Source organism: Phyllobates terribilis, unplaced genomic scaffold, assembly GCF_046119375.1.
Source record: "Phyllobates terribilis strain yellow unplaced genomic scaffold, ASM4611937v1 Scaffold_5__5_contigs__length_657084704, whole genome shotgun sequence".
In the NCBI taxonomy this organism is placed as follows: domain Eukaryota; kingdom Metazoa; phylum Chordata; class Amphibia; order Anura; family Dendrobatidae; genus Phyllobates; species Phyllobates terribilis.
This window is the reverse complement of record NW_027362765.1, coordinates 30,652,581-30,666,177: the sequence shown is the minus strand read 5'-3', so window position 1 is coordinate 30,666,177 and position 13,597 is coordinate 30,652,581. Positions and strand designations below refer to the sequence as shown.

At 44.2% G+C, this 13,597-nt stretch overlaps 1 pseudogene; it reads left to right on the top strand.

The window, feature by feature from the left end:
* The first annotated feature begins 1,269 nt into the window (after positions 1-1,269).
* On the top strand, positions 1,270-3,075 carry LOC141271401 (general transcription factor II-I repeat domain-containing protein 2B pseudogene; annotated as a pseudogene).
* The last annotated feature ends 10,522 nt before the right edge of the window (positions 3,076-13,597 follow it).

The window sequence follows — 13,597 nt, the reverse complement described above, 5'->3', positions numbered from 1 at the left end:
AAATTATATTCAATTTGCAACCTGATGGAGGTCAGTATAGATGGACTAATAGAACAAGTCCCACACACTGCTAGAAGCCCAAATATTTTTTCAGAGCTAGATGCAGAAAAAAATTATATTCAATTTGCAACCTGATGGAGGTCAGTATAGATGGACTAATACAACAAGTCCCACACACTGCTAGAAGCCCAAATATTTTTTCAGAGCTAGATGCAGAAAAAAATTATATTCAATTTGCAAACTGATGGAGGTCAGTATAGATGGACTAGTAGAACAAGTCCCACACACTGCTAGAAGCCCAAATATTTTTTCAGAGCTAGATGCAGAAAAAAATTATATTGAATTTGCAACCTGATGGAGGTCAGTATAGATGGACTAATAGAACAAGTCCCACACACTGCTAGAAGCCCAAATATTTTTTCAGAGCTACATGCAGAAAAAAATTATATTGAATTTGCAACCTGATGGAGGTCAGTATAGATCAGACCCGGGCAAGGGGCGGCCCGCCGGCTGTCAGTGACCGGCCCGCGGAGGCGCTCCGGCAGATCAGCAAGGATGCATGATCTCACCTTGTCTGCCGGGACTCCTCCGGTTCCTTCCTTCTGCCGTGACTTAGAGACACGCCGGGCGCTTGATAGACACGCCGGGCGCGTCCTCTCTGACGCTAGGGGGCGGGTCTAGGGGGCGGGGGCAGCTCGCAACCTCTGAAGCTGGGATCCCTGGATGGACTGAGGCGGTGACTCATCCCGCGCACCGCTGACAGAGCAGCGGCTATGTAAGTCAGTGCGGGGATAGGGGGGCTGTGGTGGGGGCCTTGGTGCTGCTCCAGAGCCTGCAGGGCAGGCGTACTGTATGGTCTCTGGAGCATGTGAGTTGGGCTGTGTTACACTGGCTATGAAAAGGAAGGGGGGAATGTTTCTGTATGTGACCGGCCGCGGGACACAGCTCACCGCGTCTGCCGGGACTCCTCCGGTTCCTGAGGAATGATGAGTACACGTGCTTCCTCCCCTGTCCCCTGCAGCAGCCACTCTGTTCTTCTGACACTCGGGCAGACAATTCTTCCAATGGGAGTCCCGATTCTCTGCCCGAGTGTCAGAAGAACAGAGTGGCTGCTGCAGGGGACAGGGGAGGAAGCACGTGGTATGTGTGTACCACTCCTGTTCTCATGATACATCAGGAACCACAGGAGTCCCAGCAGACGCAGTGAGCTTTATCATCCTTGCACCAGAGTAGACCCTGACATCTGCGGGTCACAGTTAGCCCTTAAATATGTCAGCTAACATTAAAAAAAGGAAGATTGATGCAGAATGCAGAGTTTTTAAAAAGGAATGGACTTCTAAATATTTATTTACTGAAGCCAAAGGTAAAGCTGTATGCTTAGTTTGTGGAGAGCAGATAGCTGTGTTTAAGGATTACAATTTAAGTCGCCATTATGAGACTAAACATGCAGAGAAATACAAGAACTTGACAGAGGCAGAGCAGGCACGGGCATCTGAAGATTTGCTATCAAAACTGCAAAGGCAGCAAGGATTTTTTACAAAGCTCCACACATCCAGGGATGCAGCCGTCAGGACAAGCTTTGTAATATCCCACAAAATTGCAAGAAACAGTAAGCCATTCTGTGAAGGGGAGTTCGTCAAAGAATGTTTGGTGGACTCTGCAGCGATAATTTGTCCTGAGAAAAAAGAAGCATTTTCAAATGTGCCCCTCTCCAGACGAACCGTAACAAGACGGGTAGAAGACATTGCGGGGAATTTGGAGTTTCAGCTGAAAAACAAAGTTGATGATTTTATTTTTTTTTGCATGGCTCTGGACGAGAGCTGTGATATCCGTGATACCGCCCAGTTACTTATCTTTGTACGCGGAATAACAAAAAAATTTGAGATGACCGAAGAGCTGTTAGCTTTCCAATCAATGAAAGGTACCACAACAGGGAGTGATTTGTTCACCGAAGTAAATGCATCCATGGACAAACTGGGCCTAAAATGGAACAAATTAGTAAGTGTTATAACCGATGGCTGTCCAAATATGACAGGGAAAAACGTTGGACTTTTGAAGCGGATGCAAGATAAAGTGAATGAAATAAACCCAGAACAGAAATTGATATTTTTGCATTGCATTATTCATCAAGAAGTGCTGTGCAAGTCGGTGCTAAAAATCAGCCATGTTGTTGATGTTGTAACTAAGACAGTTAATTTTATCAGGGCAAGAGGGCTGAATCACAGACAGTTTGTTGCACTGTTGGAGGAGCAAGAAAGTGAACATAGTGACATAGGCTACCACACCGCTGTGAGATGGCTCAGCCTTGGAAAGGTGCTTAAAAGAGTATGGGACCTGAGAGCTGAGATTCAGGATTTTTGTAAGATGAAAGGCAAAGACATCCCAGAGTTTTCAGATAAGCACTGGATGGCAGATCTGGCCTTTTCCATTGATGTGACTACACTAATGAATGAGCTAAATAGCAAGCTCCAAGGCAAAGGCCTCTTTGCACATGAAATGTTCAGCTTGGTGACAGCTTTCATGAGAAAGTTGAAGTTTCTTTCTAGCCAATTGAAGGACAAAATTCTCACTCACGTGCCAACACTGAAAGAAGTCACACCATCAGCTGATCACCTCGACAAGTATTCATCCATGTTAGCGGCTTTATATGATGAATTTTCCAGAAGATTTGAAGACTTCAAAGGAGTTGAGAGTGAAATGCACACGATTTCCTCTCCCTTTGCATGCTGTGTGGATAATGCACCCAGTGATGTCCAGTTAGAACTCATTGATCTGCAGTCTGACAATCTACTGGCAGAGCTTTTTAAATCAGTATCACTGCTGGAGTTTTATTCTTCTCTCAAAGAGGAAAACTTTCCAAACATAAGGAGGCATGCTCAGAGGATGTTGGTTCTCTTTGGATCTACCTACGTATGTGAACAAACATTCTCACTGATGAAGTTCAACAAATCCAGATACAGATCCTCTCTCAGTGATGATCACTTGTGTGCTGTTCTTCGCATATCCACCTCAGATATTGAACCTAACTTCAATGAACTTGTTCAGGCCCAAAACAGGCTAGATTACTCTCATTGAACATTTTCATGTTATTGAAATGTTTAATTTTCTGTTCTTTACGAAGTTAAAGGGATGCCGTTCGTTAAAAAACTAACATGATATCTTGACCTAAAATAGCAAGTTTTTTCCAAACACTGTTAAAGTTAACAATTTTCTAAAGTGAACAATCACAAGCTGGTTGCAGTTCAACATCTTATCATTAAATAATGATGTAATTAGGTCCTCCGTATTTTCATTGTATTTTAAATCTTTGCATTGTTTAACATACTGTTTGTTTATGAAAAGATAGCATATGTATATATACAGTATTGGGTAGAACGGAGTTAATTATATTAGTCCGGCCCTCTAAAACCATCCCAATTTCTCATGCGGCCCCCTGGCAAAATTAATTGCCCACCCCTGGTATAGATGGACTAATACAACAAGTCCCACACACAGCTAGAAGCCCAAATATTTTTTCAGAGCTAGATGCAGAAAAAAATTATATTCAATTTGCAACCTGATGGAGGTCAGTATAGATGGATTAATAGAACAAGTCCCACACACTGCTAGAAGCCCAAATATTTTTTCAGAGCTAGATGCAGAAAAAAATTATATTGAATTTGCAACCTGATGGAGGTCAGTATAGATGGACTAATAGAACAAGTCCCACACACTGCTAGAAGCCCAAATATTTTTTCAGAGCTAGATGCAGAAAAAAATTATATTGAATTTGCAACCTGATGGAGGTCAGTATAGATGGACTAATAGACCAAGTCCCACACACTGCTAGAAGGCCAAATATTTTTTCAGAGCTAGATGCAGAAAAAAAATTATATTGAATTTGCAACCTGATGGAGGTCAGTATAGATGGACTAATAGACCAAGTCCCACACACTGCTAGAAGGCCAAATATTTTTTCAGAGCTAGATGCAGAAAAAAAATTATATTGAATTTGCAACCTGATGGAGGTCAGTATAGATGGACTAATAGACCAAGTCCCACACACAGCTAGAAGCCTAAATATTTTTTCAGAGCTAGATGCAGAAAAAAATTATATTCAATTTGCAACCTAATGGAGGTCAGTATAGATGGACTAATAGACCAAGTCCCACACACTGCTAGAAGCCCAAATATTTTTTCAGAGCTAGATGCAGAAAAAAATTATATTCAATTTGCAACCTGATGGAGGTCAGTATAGATGGACTAATAGAACAAGTCCCACACACTGCTAGAAGCCCAAATATTTTTTCAGAGCTAGATGCAGATAAAAATTATTTTTAATTTGCAACCTGGTGGAGGTTAGTATAGATGGACTAATAGACCAAGTCCCACACACTGCTAGAAGCCCAAATATTTTTTCAGAGCTAGATGCAGAAAAATATTATATTCAATTTGCAACCTGATGGAGGTCAGTATAGATGGAGTAATAGAACAAGTCCCACACACTGCTAGAAGCCCAAATATTTTTTCAGAGCTAGATGCAGAAAAAAATTATATTGAATTTGCAACCTGATGGAGGTCAGTATAGATGGACTAGTAGAACAAGTCCCACACACAGCTAGAAGCCCAAATATTTTTTCAGAGCTAGATGCAGGAAAAAATTATATTCAATTTGCAACCTGGTGGAGGTTAGTATAGATGGACTGATAGAATGATGCTATGCCCAAAAGGTTTTACTTCTCTAGGTGCAGTAAAAAAATTGGTATTCTATACACAGGTGGTGTAGCTTGCAACACAGATAGGCTACTCCACTGACTAACACACTCTGCAATAGGCCAAAAAGGATAAGCTTTGCTAGATTCAGCCAAATGCTGTGAAAAAAACTTGCACAGCACTGGCACAGACCTGCCTGGCAAAAACTGATAGGAACTGATGTAACTTAGTCCTGAAAAGGACTGCAATTACAATTAGTCTTTACTCCCAACCTATCTATTTAAGAGCACAGACCTGCCTGATAAAAGTCGTAGGAAATGCTGTAACCTAGTCCTTAAAAGGACTGCAATCACAACTATTCCCTACTCCCAAGCTATCTGTAGATTTGTGCGAAAATTGGCTTGAAATTAACAAGGTATAGTGCACACAGCAACAGCGGTGCCGTCTAACACGCAGCTGCAGCAGTGAGAAAATGGTGGCAACGGAGAAAATGGCTGGGTCTTATAGGGCAAGGACATGTGACATACACAGCCAATGACACATGCCCTTGCTTGTGTGAAAAAAAGCACTTTGCTCCGTGTGTGCGCTGCTGATAGGCTGACAGATTGCACCTCCCCACTGTAAATGCGGGAAAGAGAAAAAAAATGGAGATCTTCATTATTCCTGCAGCTAAATGGGGTTCCCCAAACCTTTTGTTTGCTTTTAATTGTTTTTATATGTACCTTTGTGTCTGTTTTTTTTTAATTAATAAAGTAATTTTTTATTTTTTGGATATTTTTGTATTTATTGTAATATTTTGGATGTTTGTGCCTGATATACACTTCCCTTCTCCTTGTTTAGGGATAGGAACGTGATCGCCGTATGGGGTGAAAGAACCCATCTAGGGATGCTAGGGAGCTTAGGGTAGCGCAGGGAAGGTATCAGGGGTGCCCTCTCGAGTCCTTCCCTACTGGCAGAACTTTATCCTCCTTCAGTCTCATCGTGCTCCATCTTGCTCCAGAAAGAAGCGTGACACACACGTTACTACGCAAAAGACTAGACTATGTACAAGCTGTGTCTCTATTGCCAGTAAAATGTTCCTTGATTCGAAGACCTTGTCCATTGACTTAATTGTTGATTTGCCCATAGCTTTTCTCCTATTGACTTCCGGTGTCAATGCTGCATCTTGAGTGATCATTAAAGTAGGTTGACGTCCTTTACAAGTTCCAGTTTGTCGCCGTCCATCTCAAATGTGTCCCCGTCATACCTGGCAGTAGTCAATATCTTTGTCTACTTTGTATTGAGGAGTCCCATGTCCAAGCTTTCCATTTTGACACTCCTTAGTCAGTCCTTTATGTTGTATCATTTGCGTATTTAAGATTGTTGATGATTCGTACAGCAATTTTGATTCCTTCTTTTTCAGCAAGCGCAGTCTTTCTGAAAATAGCTTCTGCAAGTAGATTGAAGAGAAAGGGTGTCAGGATGCAGCCTTGTCTGACGCCTCTCTCTACTATGAATCATGCCGTGTCGCCTTGTTCCGTTTGGACCGTTGCTTCTTGGTCGATGTAAAGGCTCCTAATGAGGTGATCAGCTGGTTTGGAACACCCATATCCTTCATGGTATTCCAAAGTATCTGGTGATCAACACAGTCGAAGGCTTTGCTGCAGTCAACAAAGCAAAAAATAGATCTCCTTGTTGTATTCTTTTTGGGCTTTTCCATTATCCATCTAATGTTAGCAATTACATCTCTTGTTGTTCTTGTGCCTTTTCTTAATCCAGCTTGTTCCTCTGGCAGCTCTTTGTCAAAGTAAGATTGTAGCCGTCTTTGTATGTTCTTCAATAGAATTTTGCTGGAATAAGGTAAGTGTGTAATAGTCCGTTAGTTTCCACAGTCAGTAGTATCTCCCTTCTTTGGAATAGGAATAAACACTGATCTCATCCAGTCCTTTGGCCATTTACCATTTGTTTATATCTGTTCACCCAGCCGTGAGATGACATCAACTGCAGCTTCAGAAGACTTTATTAGCTCTATTGGAATATTGTCACATCCAGGTGCTTTGTTTTTTGATAGAAGATTTATCGCAGCAACAACTTTGTCTTTCAAGATGTTCTGCTCACTATCATTTCCAGTCTCAGTTTATTCTGGTATCACTGAGTTATTCTTGTAGAAGTGCTCTGTGTATTCTTTCCATCTTTCTTTGATCTGATCTGGTTCAGTTAGTTTGTTCCCGTTTACATCTTTCAACATTTCCACTCTTGGTTGAAACTTTCATAGTATTTCTTTGATCTTTTGCTATGCCTTCCTGGCCTTGCCCTTTAGATGTCCGCTCTCTATCTCTGTACTTATCTTTTGGTAATACAATTCTTTGTCTGCTCGAATGGCTCTCTTTAGTCTTTTACTGATGTTGTCTGCTTCTTGTTACTTTTTGTTTTTGCCATTCGTCCTTCTTCAATGATCTTTAGGGTCTCTTGGCTGCGGGTGTTTCTTCTGCCTAATTCTAATTCTGCATAATTTAATTTTAATTATCTAGATGTCTATTTTCAGTAGGTCAGGAGACATTGTCAAATTGTCTGAATGTTGACACTTGAGTTGATATTTGTTGTAACTTATTGTCTGTTAACTCTGGAGGACAGGGACACAAGGTCATTGAACAGTGATGTTTGCTAATATGCTGATTACATATTGTATCAGGACAGCTAGTTTGTTGACCTGCAAAACAGGAGGACCAACTATAGGTAGATTGATTAAATACTCAAACAATGAGAGTTAAACTCATCCCACCTGCCCCCTGAGCTGTGGATGATGACATGAATTACAGGTGTGGAGTTTTTCTGAGAGACTCTTCAGAACAGAAGCTAGAACACATGGCTCCATCAAGAGGGACACAGATTTGACTTTACAGGATGTCAGCTTAGGGGACCACGGCCCCAGATGGAAGTAGACAGATCTGCTCCATTGACCATCAGACCATGGTGACGTTTGGGGAAGCCAGGATTGTGACCCTCCATCCACCTGGTCCCATGTATATGTTTGGAAAAGCCAGGTTGGGACCATCCGGTCGCTTGGCCCCTAGGAGATGTTTGGGGAAGCTAGAATTGTGACCCTCCGGCCACCTTACCCCCAGGGATACATTTGTCGTTACCTCCTCACTGTGAGCACCCACCAAAATTGGAGTGTCACTGGTTGAGGTAGTTGGACCTGGAAGCCCTGGAGTCCTAGGTGCTCTAATCCCAGTGAGTCAGCGGAAGGGTGAGACTCTGTAACTTGCACCATCTTGGTTAGTTGCTGGGACTGTTCTTTTTGTTAGTGTCTGTTTGGTGGTTCAATAAAGTATTGCCACACTGTTTTACCCTCACCCTGTGTTGTATTTTGCCCACAGGAAACCCCCGTGTCTCCATATGCTTTATATGTGTCCATAATTCCTCAAGCTTTCTTTCATCCATGTCCAGTAATATAAATCGGTTGTGCAAACAGTTCCAAAAATCATCAGGTTTTATTGGTCAAATTGAAGTTGGAAATTACCTGTTGTCTAATGCGTTTGCCAGGGGCGTACATAGAAATCATGGGGCCCCATAGCAGAAGCTCTAATTGGACCCCCCCTCCACAAAAAAAAAAAATAAAATAAAATAAATAAATATTTGTCTGTGTCACAGAAGAGCAGATCTCACAACCTTCCAGCCTTTACATAGCAATTTTCCTCTTGCTGAAGTCCTAGATTCCTCTTTCATTGCCCCCATACAGTATGATGCCAATAAAAGTGCCCCCAAACACAGTATGATACCCCCATGATGCATTCCTCCACATTAGCCTCCACATGCACAGTATAATGACCCCTACTGTACCCCACTTCAACTCCCAAGGCAAAGTATGGTGACCCTAACACAGTATGATCCCCCAACTGTGACTCCCACACATCCCTCCAAACAATATGATGGCCATCTCAAACCTTCACACCGTATAATTGCTTTCATACAGTATAATGGCCCCCACATAGCCCTCAAAATATTATAGTGGCCCCACATAGCCTTCCATATAGTATAATGCATCACAATAATCCTCCATATAGTGTAATGAACTTCCCATGGACCTCCATAGAATATAATGCACTCCCCATAGTCCTCCATACAGTATATTACACACCCCATAGGGTAAAATGCAGCCCCCACAGTCCTGCAGTATTATGGGCACCATGTACTCACTGATTTTAAAATACCGTATATTTTAAATAAGCCAACCCGAGTATAAGCCGAGGTACCTCTTTCTACCACAAAAAACTGGGAAAACTTATTGAATCAAGTATAAGCCTAGGGTGGGAAATGCAGCAGCTATTGGTAAATTTCCCCATCCTGGTACGCATTGGTCCCTCATCCCCAATCATGGTACGTATGGCACTCCTCATCCCCCAATCCTGGTACGTATGGCACCCCTTATCCTCCAATCCTGGTACGTATGGCACCCTTCATCCACAAATTCTGGTACGTATGGCACCCCTCATCCACCAATCCTGGTACGTATGGCACCCTCATCCCCCAATCCTGGTACGTATGGCACCCCTCATCCTCCAATCTTGGTACGTATGGAACCACTGATCCTCCCATCCTGGTCCGTATGGCCCCCTCATCTCCCAATTCTGGTAAGCATGGCCCCCTCATCCCCCAATCCTGGTACGTATGGCACCACTCACCCCCAATCCTGGTACATATGGCACCCCTCATCCCCCAATCCAGGTACGTATGGCCCTCTCATCCCCAATCCTTGTATGCATTGCTCCCTCATCACCAATCCTGGTATGCATGGCCCCCTCATACCCCAATCCAGGTATGTATGGCACCCTCATCCTCCAATCCTGGTACGTATGGCACCCCTTGTCCCCCAATCCTGGTAGGTATGGCACTCCTCATCCCCCAATCCTGGTATGGCCTCCTCATCCCTCATCCTGATATGCATGGCACCCCTCATCCCCAATCCTGGTATGCATGGCCTCCTCATCCCCCAATCCTGGTATGTATGGCTCCCTCATCCCCATAATCCTGGTATGCATGGCCTCCTGTTCCCCCAATCCTGGTATGCATGGCCTCCTCATCCCCCAATCCCGGTATGTGTGACCCCCTCATCCCCCAATCTTGGTATGCATGGCTCAATCAGTTTACACATAAAACAAATAAACACTTATACTCACTTTCCTTCCTCACCTCTGCTCCAGCGCTGCATCCTGTCTGCCAGCAGGTCATGTCGGCATCTGAGCAGCGTGCGCTCTCAGGCGCCGAGGTGAGCTACCGGCATATTCACTCCTCTCCACGCCGGGACTATGTGCGTGGAGAAGAGTGAATATGCATTCTCTTTAGTAGCAGGCACTGTCTGCAGGAGCTGACAGAGAATGAATATTCATTCTTCTCCACGCCGTTGAGAGTGGAGAAGAGCGAATATTCATGTCCCTTTTAGCAGCGGGCACACGTGGTAGCTGCAGCAGTCGACTACTACGTGTGCCCTGCTCCTCCACCGCTGGTGGACTTTACTTGACTTCTACTCAAGTATATAGGGTAAATACAATACTCACCAATCCTCCTTGTTCCCCCTCCCCCTCCTCGCTGCTTCGGGGCCTCCCCTGCTCATGGGCCCCATAAGAGTCGCAGACGTAGCCGCATGACGTCATTTATGACGCCGGACAACGTGATTCTACATCCGCCCCTATAATGACCCCATAGGCTGGGCAGTTAGGCTCCCCTAGGCTCCCATTGGTGAGATTCTACATTTATACCTAACATAGACCCTCGCCTGGTATGACATGCCGTGGAAGAAGCAACATAGCGAAACAGCGTCCGTCGGGTGTGGGGAGGACACATCAGGTCTCCAGCGCTTTAGGATTCACCTTGCTATCAGGTACTACCGTTCCCTCTTCACTGGCATCACATACATCTTCCCTTTCCTTCATGAGGGTTTCACTTTGCAGCTTATTTAGCTAGTTATGCCATTCTGAGTTTCTCAGTCTTCCTGACCCTGGTGTATACAGAGGATATACTCTCCTTGCCGCACTTGCGCAACACTAGGGTGCAGTGGTCCTCTGTTTCAGATGCCTAGCAGCTGTTTGGGTTCAGTATTATACCATATTTAGGTGTAACATCCTGTAGGCGCTCCTATTCACATGATATGTATGCAGTAGACCGCATTGTGTTTTCCATTCCCTCTATTTTTGGAGGTTTATTCCCTTGTCTATTTTAATGTACTTTTAGTCTTCTATTTGAATAAAATTATCATTTTTTATATATATATTGTCAGATTCTCTTCTTGTCTGGCGGTTACTGGCTGCTATAGACTTCTTTTGTGGTATCATAGTTTAGACGTTGTCTTACCTCATGTTTCTGGACTAAGTTTTGAATGGAACGAAGAATAGCCAGAATGCCAAAGCCTCAGCCACTGATCCACTCCAGGATGATCAAAGACAGTCTCAAGTTACCTGTGAGTACTGTGACAGTTAGAAGACGCCTGTGTGAAGCTAATCTCTTAGCAAGAAGTCCCCGCAAAGTCCCACTATAAAAAAAAAGCAGATACAATTTGCAAAAGAACACATCAACTGGCCTAAAGAGAAAAGGAGAAACATTTTGTGGACTGATGAAAGTAAAATTGTTCTTTTTGGGACCAAGGACCGCAGACAGTTCATCAGACGACCCCCAAACTCTGCATTCAAGCCACAGTACACTCTGAAGACAGTGAAGCATGATGGTGCAAGCATCGTGATATGAGCATGTTTCGCTTACTATGGTGCAGGACCTATTTACCGCATACCAGGGATCATGGACCAGTTTGCATATATTAAAATACTTGAAGGGGTCAAAATGGCTTACGCTGAAGAGGATATTCCCTTGAAATGGGTGTTTCAACAAGACAATGACCCTAAACACACCAGTAAAGAAGCAAAATCTTGGTTCCAGCCCCCCAAAAATTTAGGTTATGGAGTGGCCAGCCCAATCCCTGGACCTTACTCTGATAGGACACTTGTGGGGTGACATAAAAAAATTTCTGAGGCAAAGCCAACAAATGCCAAAAAATTGTGGGATGTTGTCAAAGCATCCTGGGCTGAAATAACAGTTGACAAGTACCAGACGTTCGTTGACTCTATGCAACATAGATGTGAAGCAGTTCTAAAAACCTGTGGGTATAGAACTAAATACTAGGTTAGGGATTCACAGAAAAGCTAACCCCCCCCCCAAAGAGTAAATATTGTGAGTTTGTAAAGACGAATGCAGACACTGCTATTTTTTCAAACAGCCCAATGTTCATTTTTTGTTATTTTCTGTAATTAGAAAACAGTGTGCAATGCAATGTTCCCAATAGATGGAAATAAAAACTAGCATAAAGATTTTGTGCTTAACTCATGTTTTTTTTAACACACTGCTATTATTTTAAACACTACTGTATATCCCCGTTATCACCAACACATTCTCCTATGTACACATGTGCAGCTGTGAACAATGCTTTCATATGTGCACAGGACAATTATGTTAATGATTGTTCTGTGCACATGAGGCCGCATCCTGTCTAAACAGATTATTAAGAGACTGCGGATCGGCTTCATATAGCAGCTCAGGGGTCGGTTAAATGCTGACCAATGTACATGCACCTTAGATCTAAGTACCTGACTCCATGATGACTTCTCACATCCACATCTTGTCTCTGCAGTCTTCCATCTTCTCCGGTTTTCTGCAGCACATCCCAAAACAGTGTCCTTAAAGATAGCAGAGTCATTATAATGTTCTTGAATAAAAATAACCACCCACGCTGTGCCCTAAATAAGCCCTAGGCTGTGCTCCTATATACGCCCTATGTTGTGCCCCTGAATAAGTAATTGTCCCTCACTGACATCCCTGCACAAAAAATTACCCCACACTGTCTCACTTATGGTACATGTTTTCCACACTATTCTCTCCAATAAATATTCCCACCACACTGTCTGCCCTAGTGAAATATGACACACCACCACTTCAAACGAAAACCACGACACTGTCCTCTCCGTACAGAGCTACCCTCCCCATGTTCTCCATACAAAGCTCCACTCCCACCATGTTCTCCATACAGAGCTCCCCACCCCCCATGTTCTCAATACAGAGCTCCCCTCCCCCCATGTTCTCCATACAGAGCTCCTCTCCCCCCATGTTCTCAATAGAGAACCCCCCTCCCGCCATGTTCTCCATACAGATCTCCCCTACCCCCATGTTCTCCATACAGAGCTCCCCTCCCCCCATGTTCTCCATACAGAGCTCCCCTCCCCCCATGTCCTAAATACCGAGTGCTTCTGTTAAGCTCGCGTCCGGACTGACTGGCGTGAGCGTGATTAGTGATCCCATTGTACCATGAACCGAGGAGTGCCTGGAGGGGCGTAACTAAGTATCAACCCGATCCGACCAAGGTCGCACGGCGGCTCAGTCGACTCCGTGAACCAAGGAAGAACCGAGCAGAGGGACCAGGTGCTACTCCAGGTCAGACCCTGGTCATAGCTGTTGACCCACACCGGGGAATGCAGGAACAAGCAGGTTAGACTGGCATGTAGACAGGTGGGTACTGGCAAACACGGCTGGTATGCAGACAGGTGGATATTGACAGGCACAGCTGGTATGCAGACAGGTGGGCACTGGCAGGCACGGCTGGCGTGCAGACTGGTGGGCACAGGCAGGCATGGCTGACATGCAGAGAGGCGGGTACTGGCAGGTAGAAACGCAGGCAGGATAGGGACCTGTACAGACTGGGACACAGGAATGGAGCCGCAGGTGCGGTAGACGAGCAGAGCAGAGCAAAACCCACAGATGCGGTAGACAAGCAGAGCAGAGCAAAACCCGCAGATGCGGTAGACAAGCAGAGCAGAGCAAAACCCACAGATGCGGTAGAACAAGCAGAGCGGAGCAAAACCGCAGGTGCAGCAAACAAGCAAAG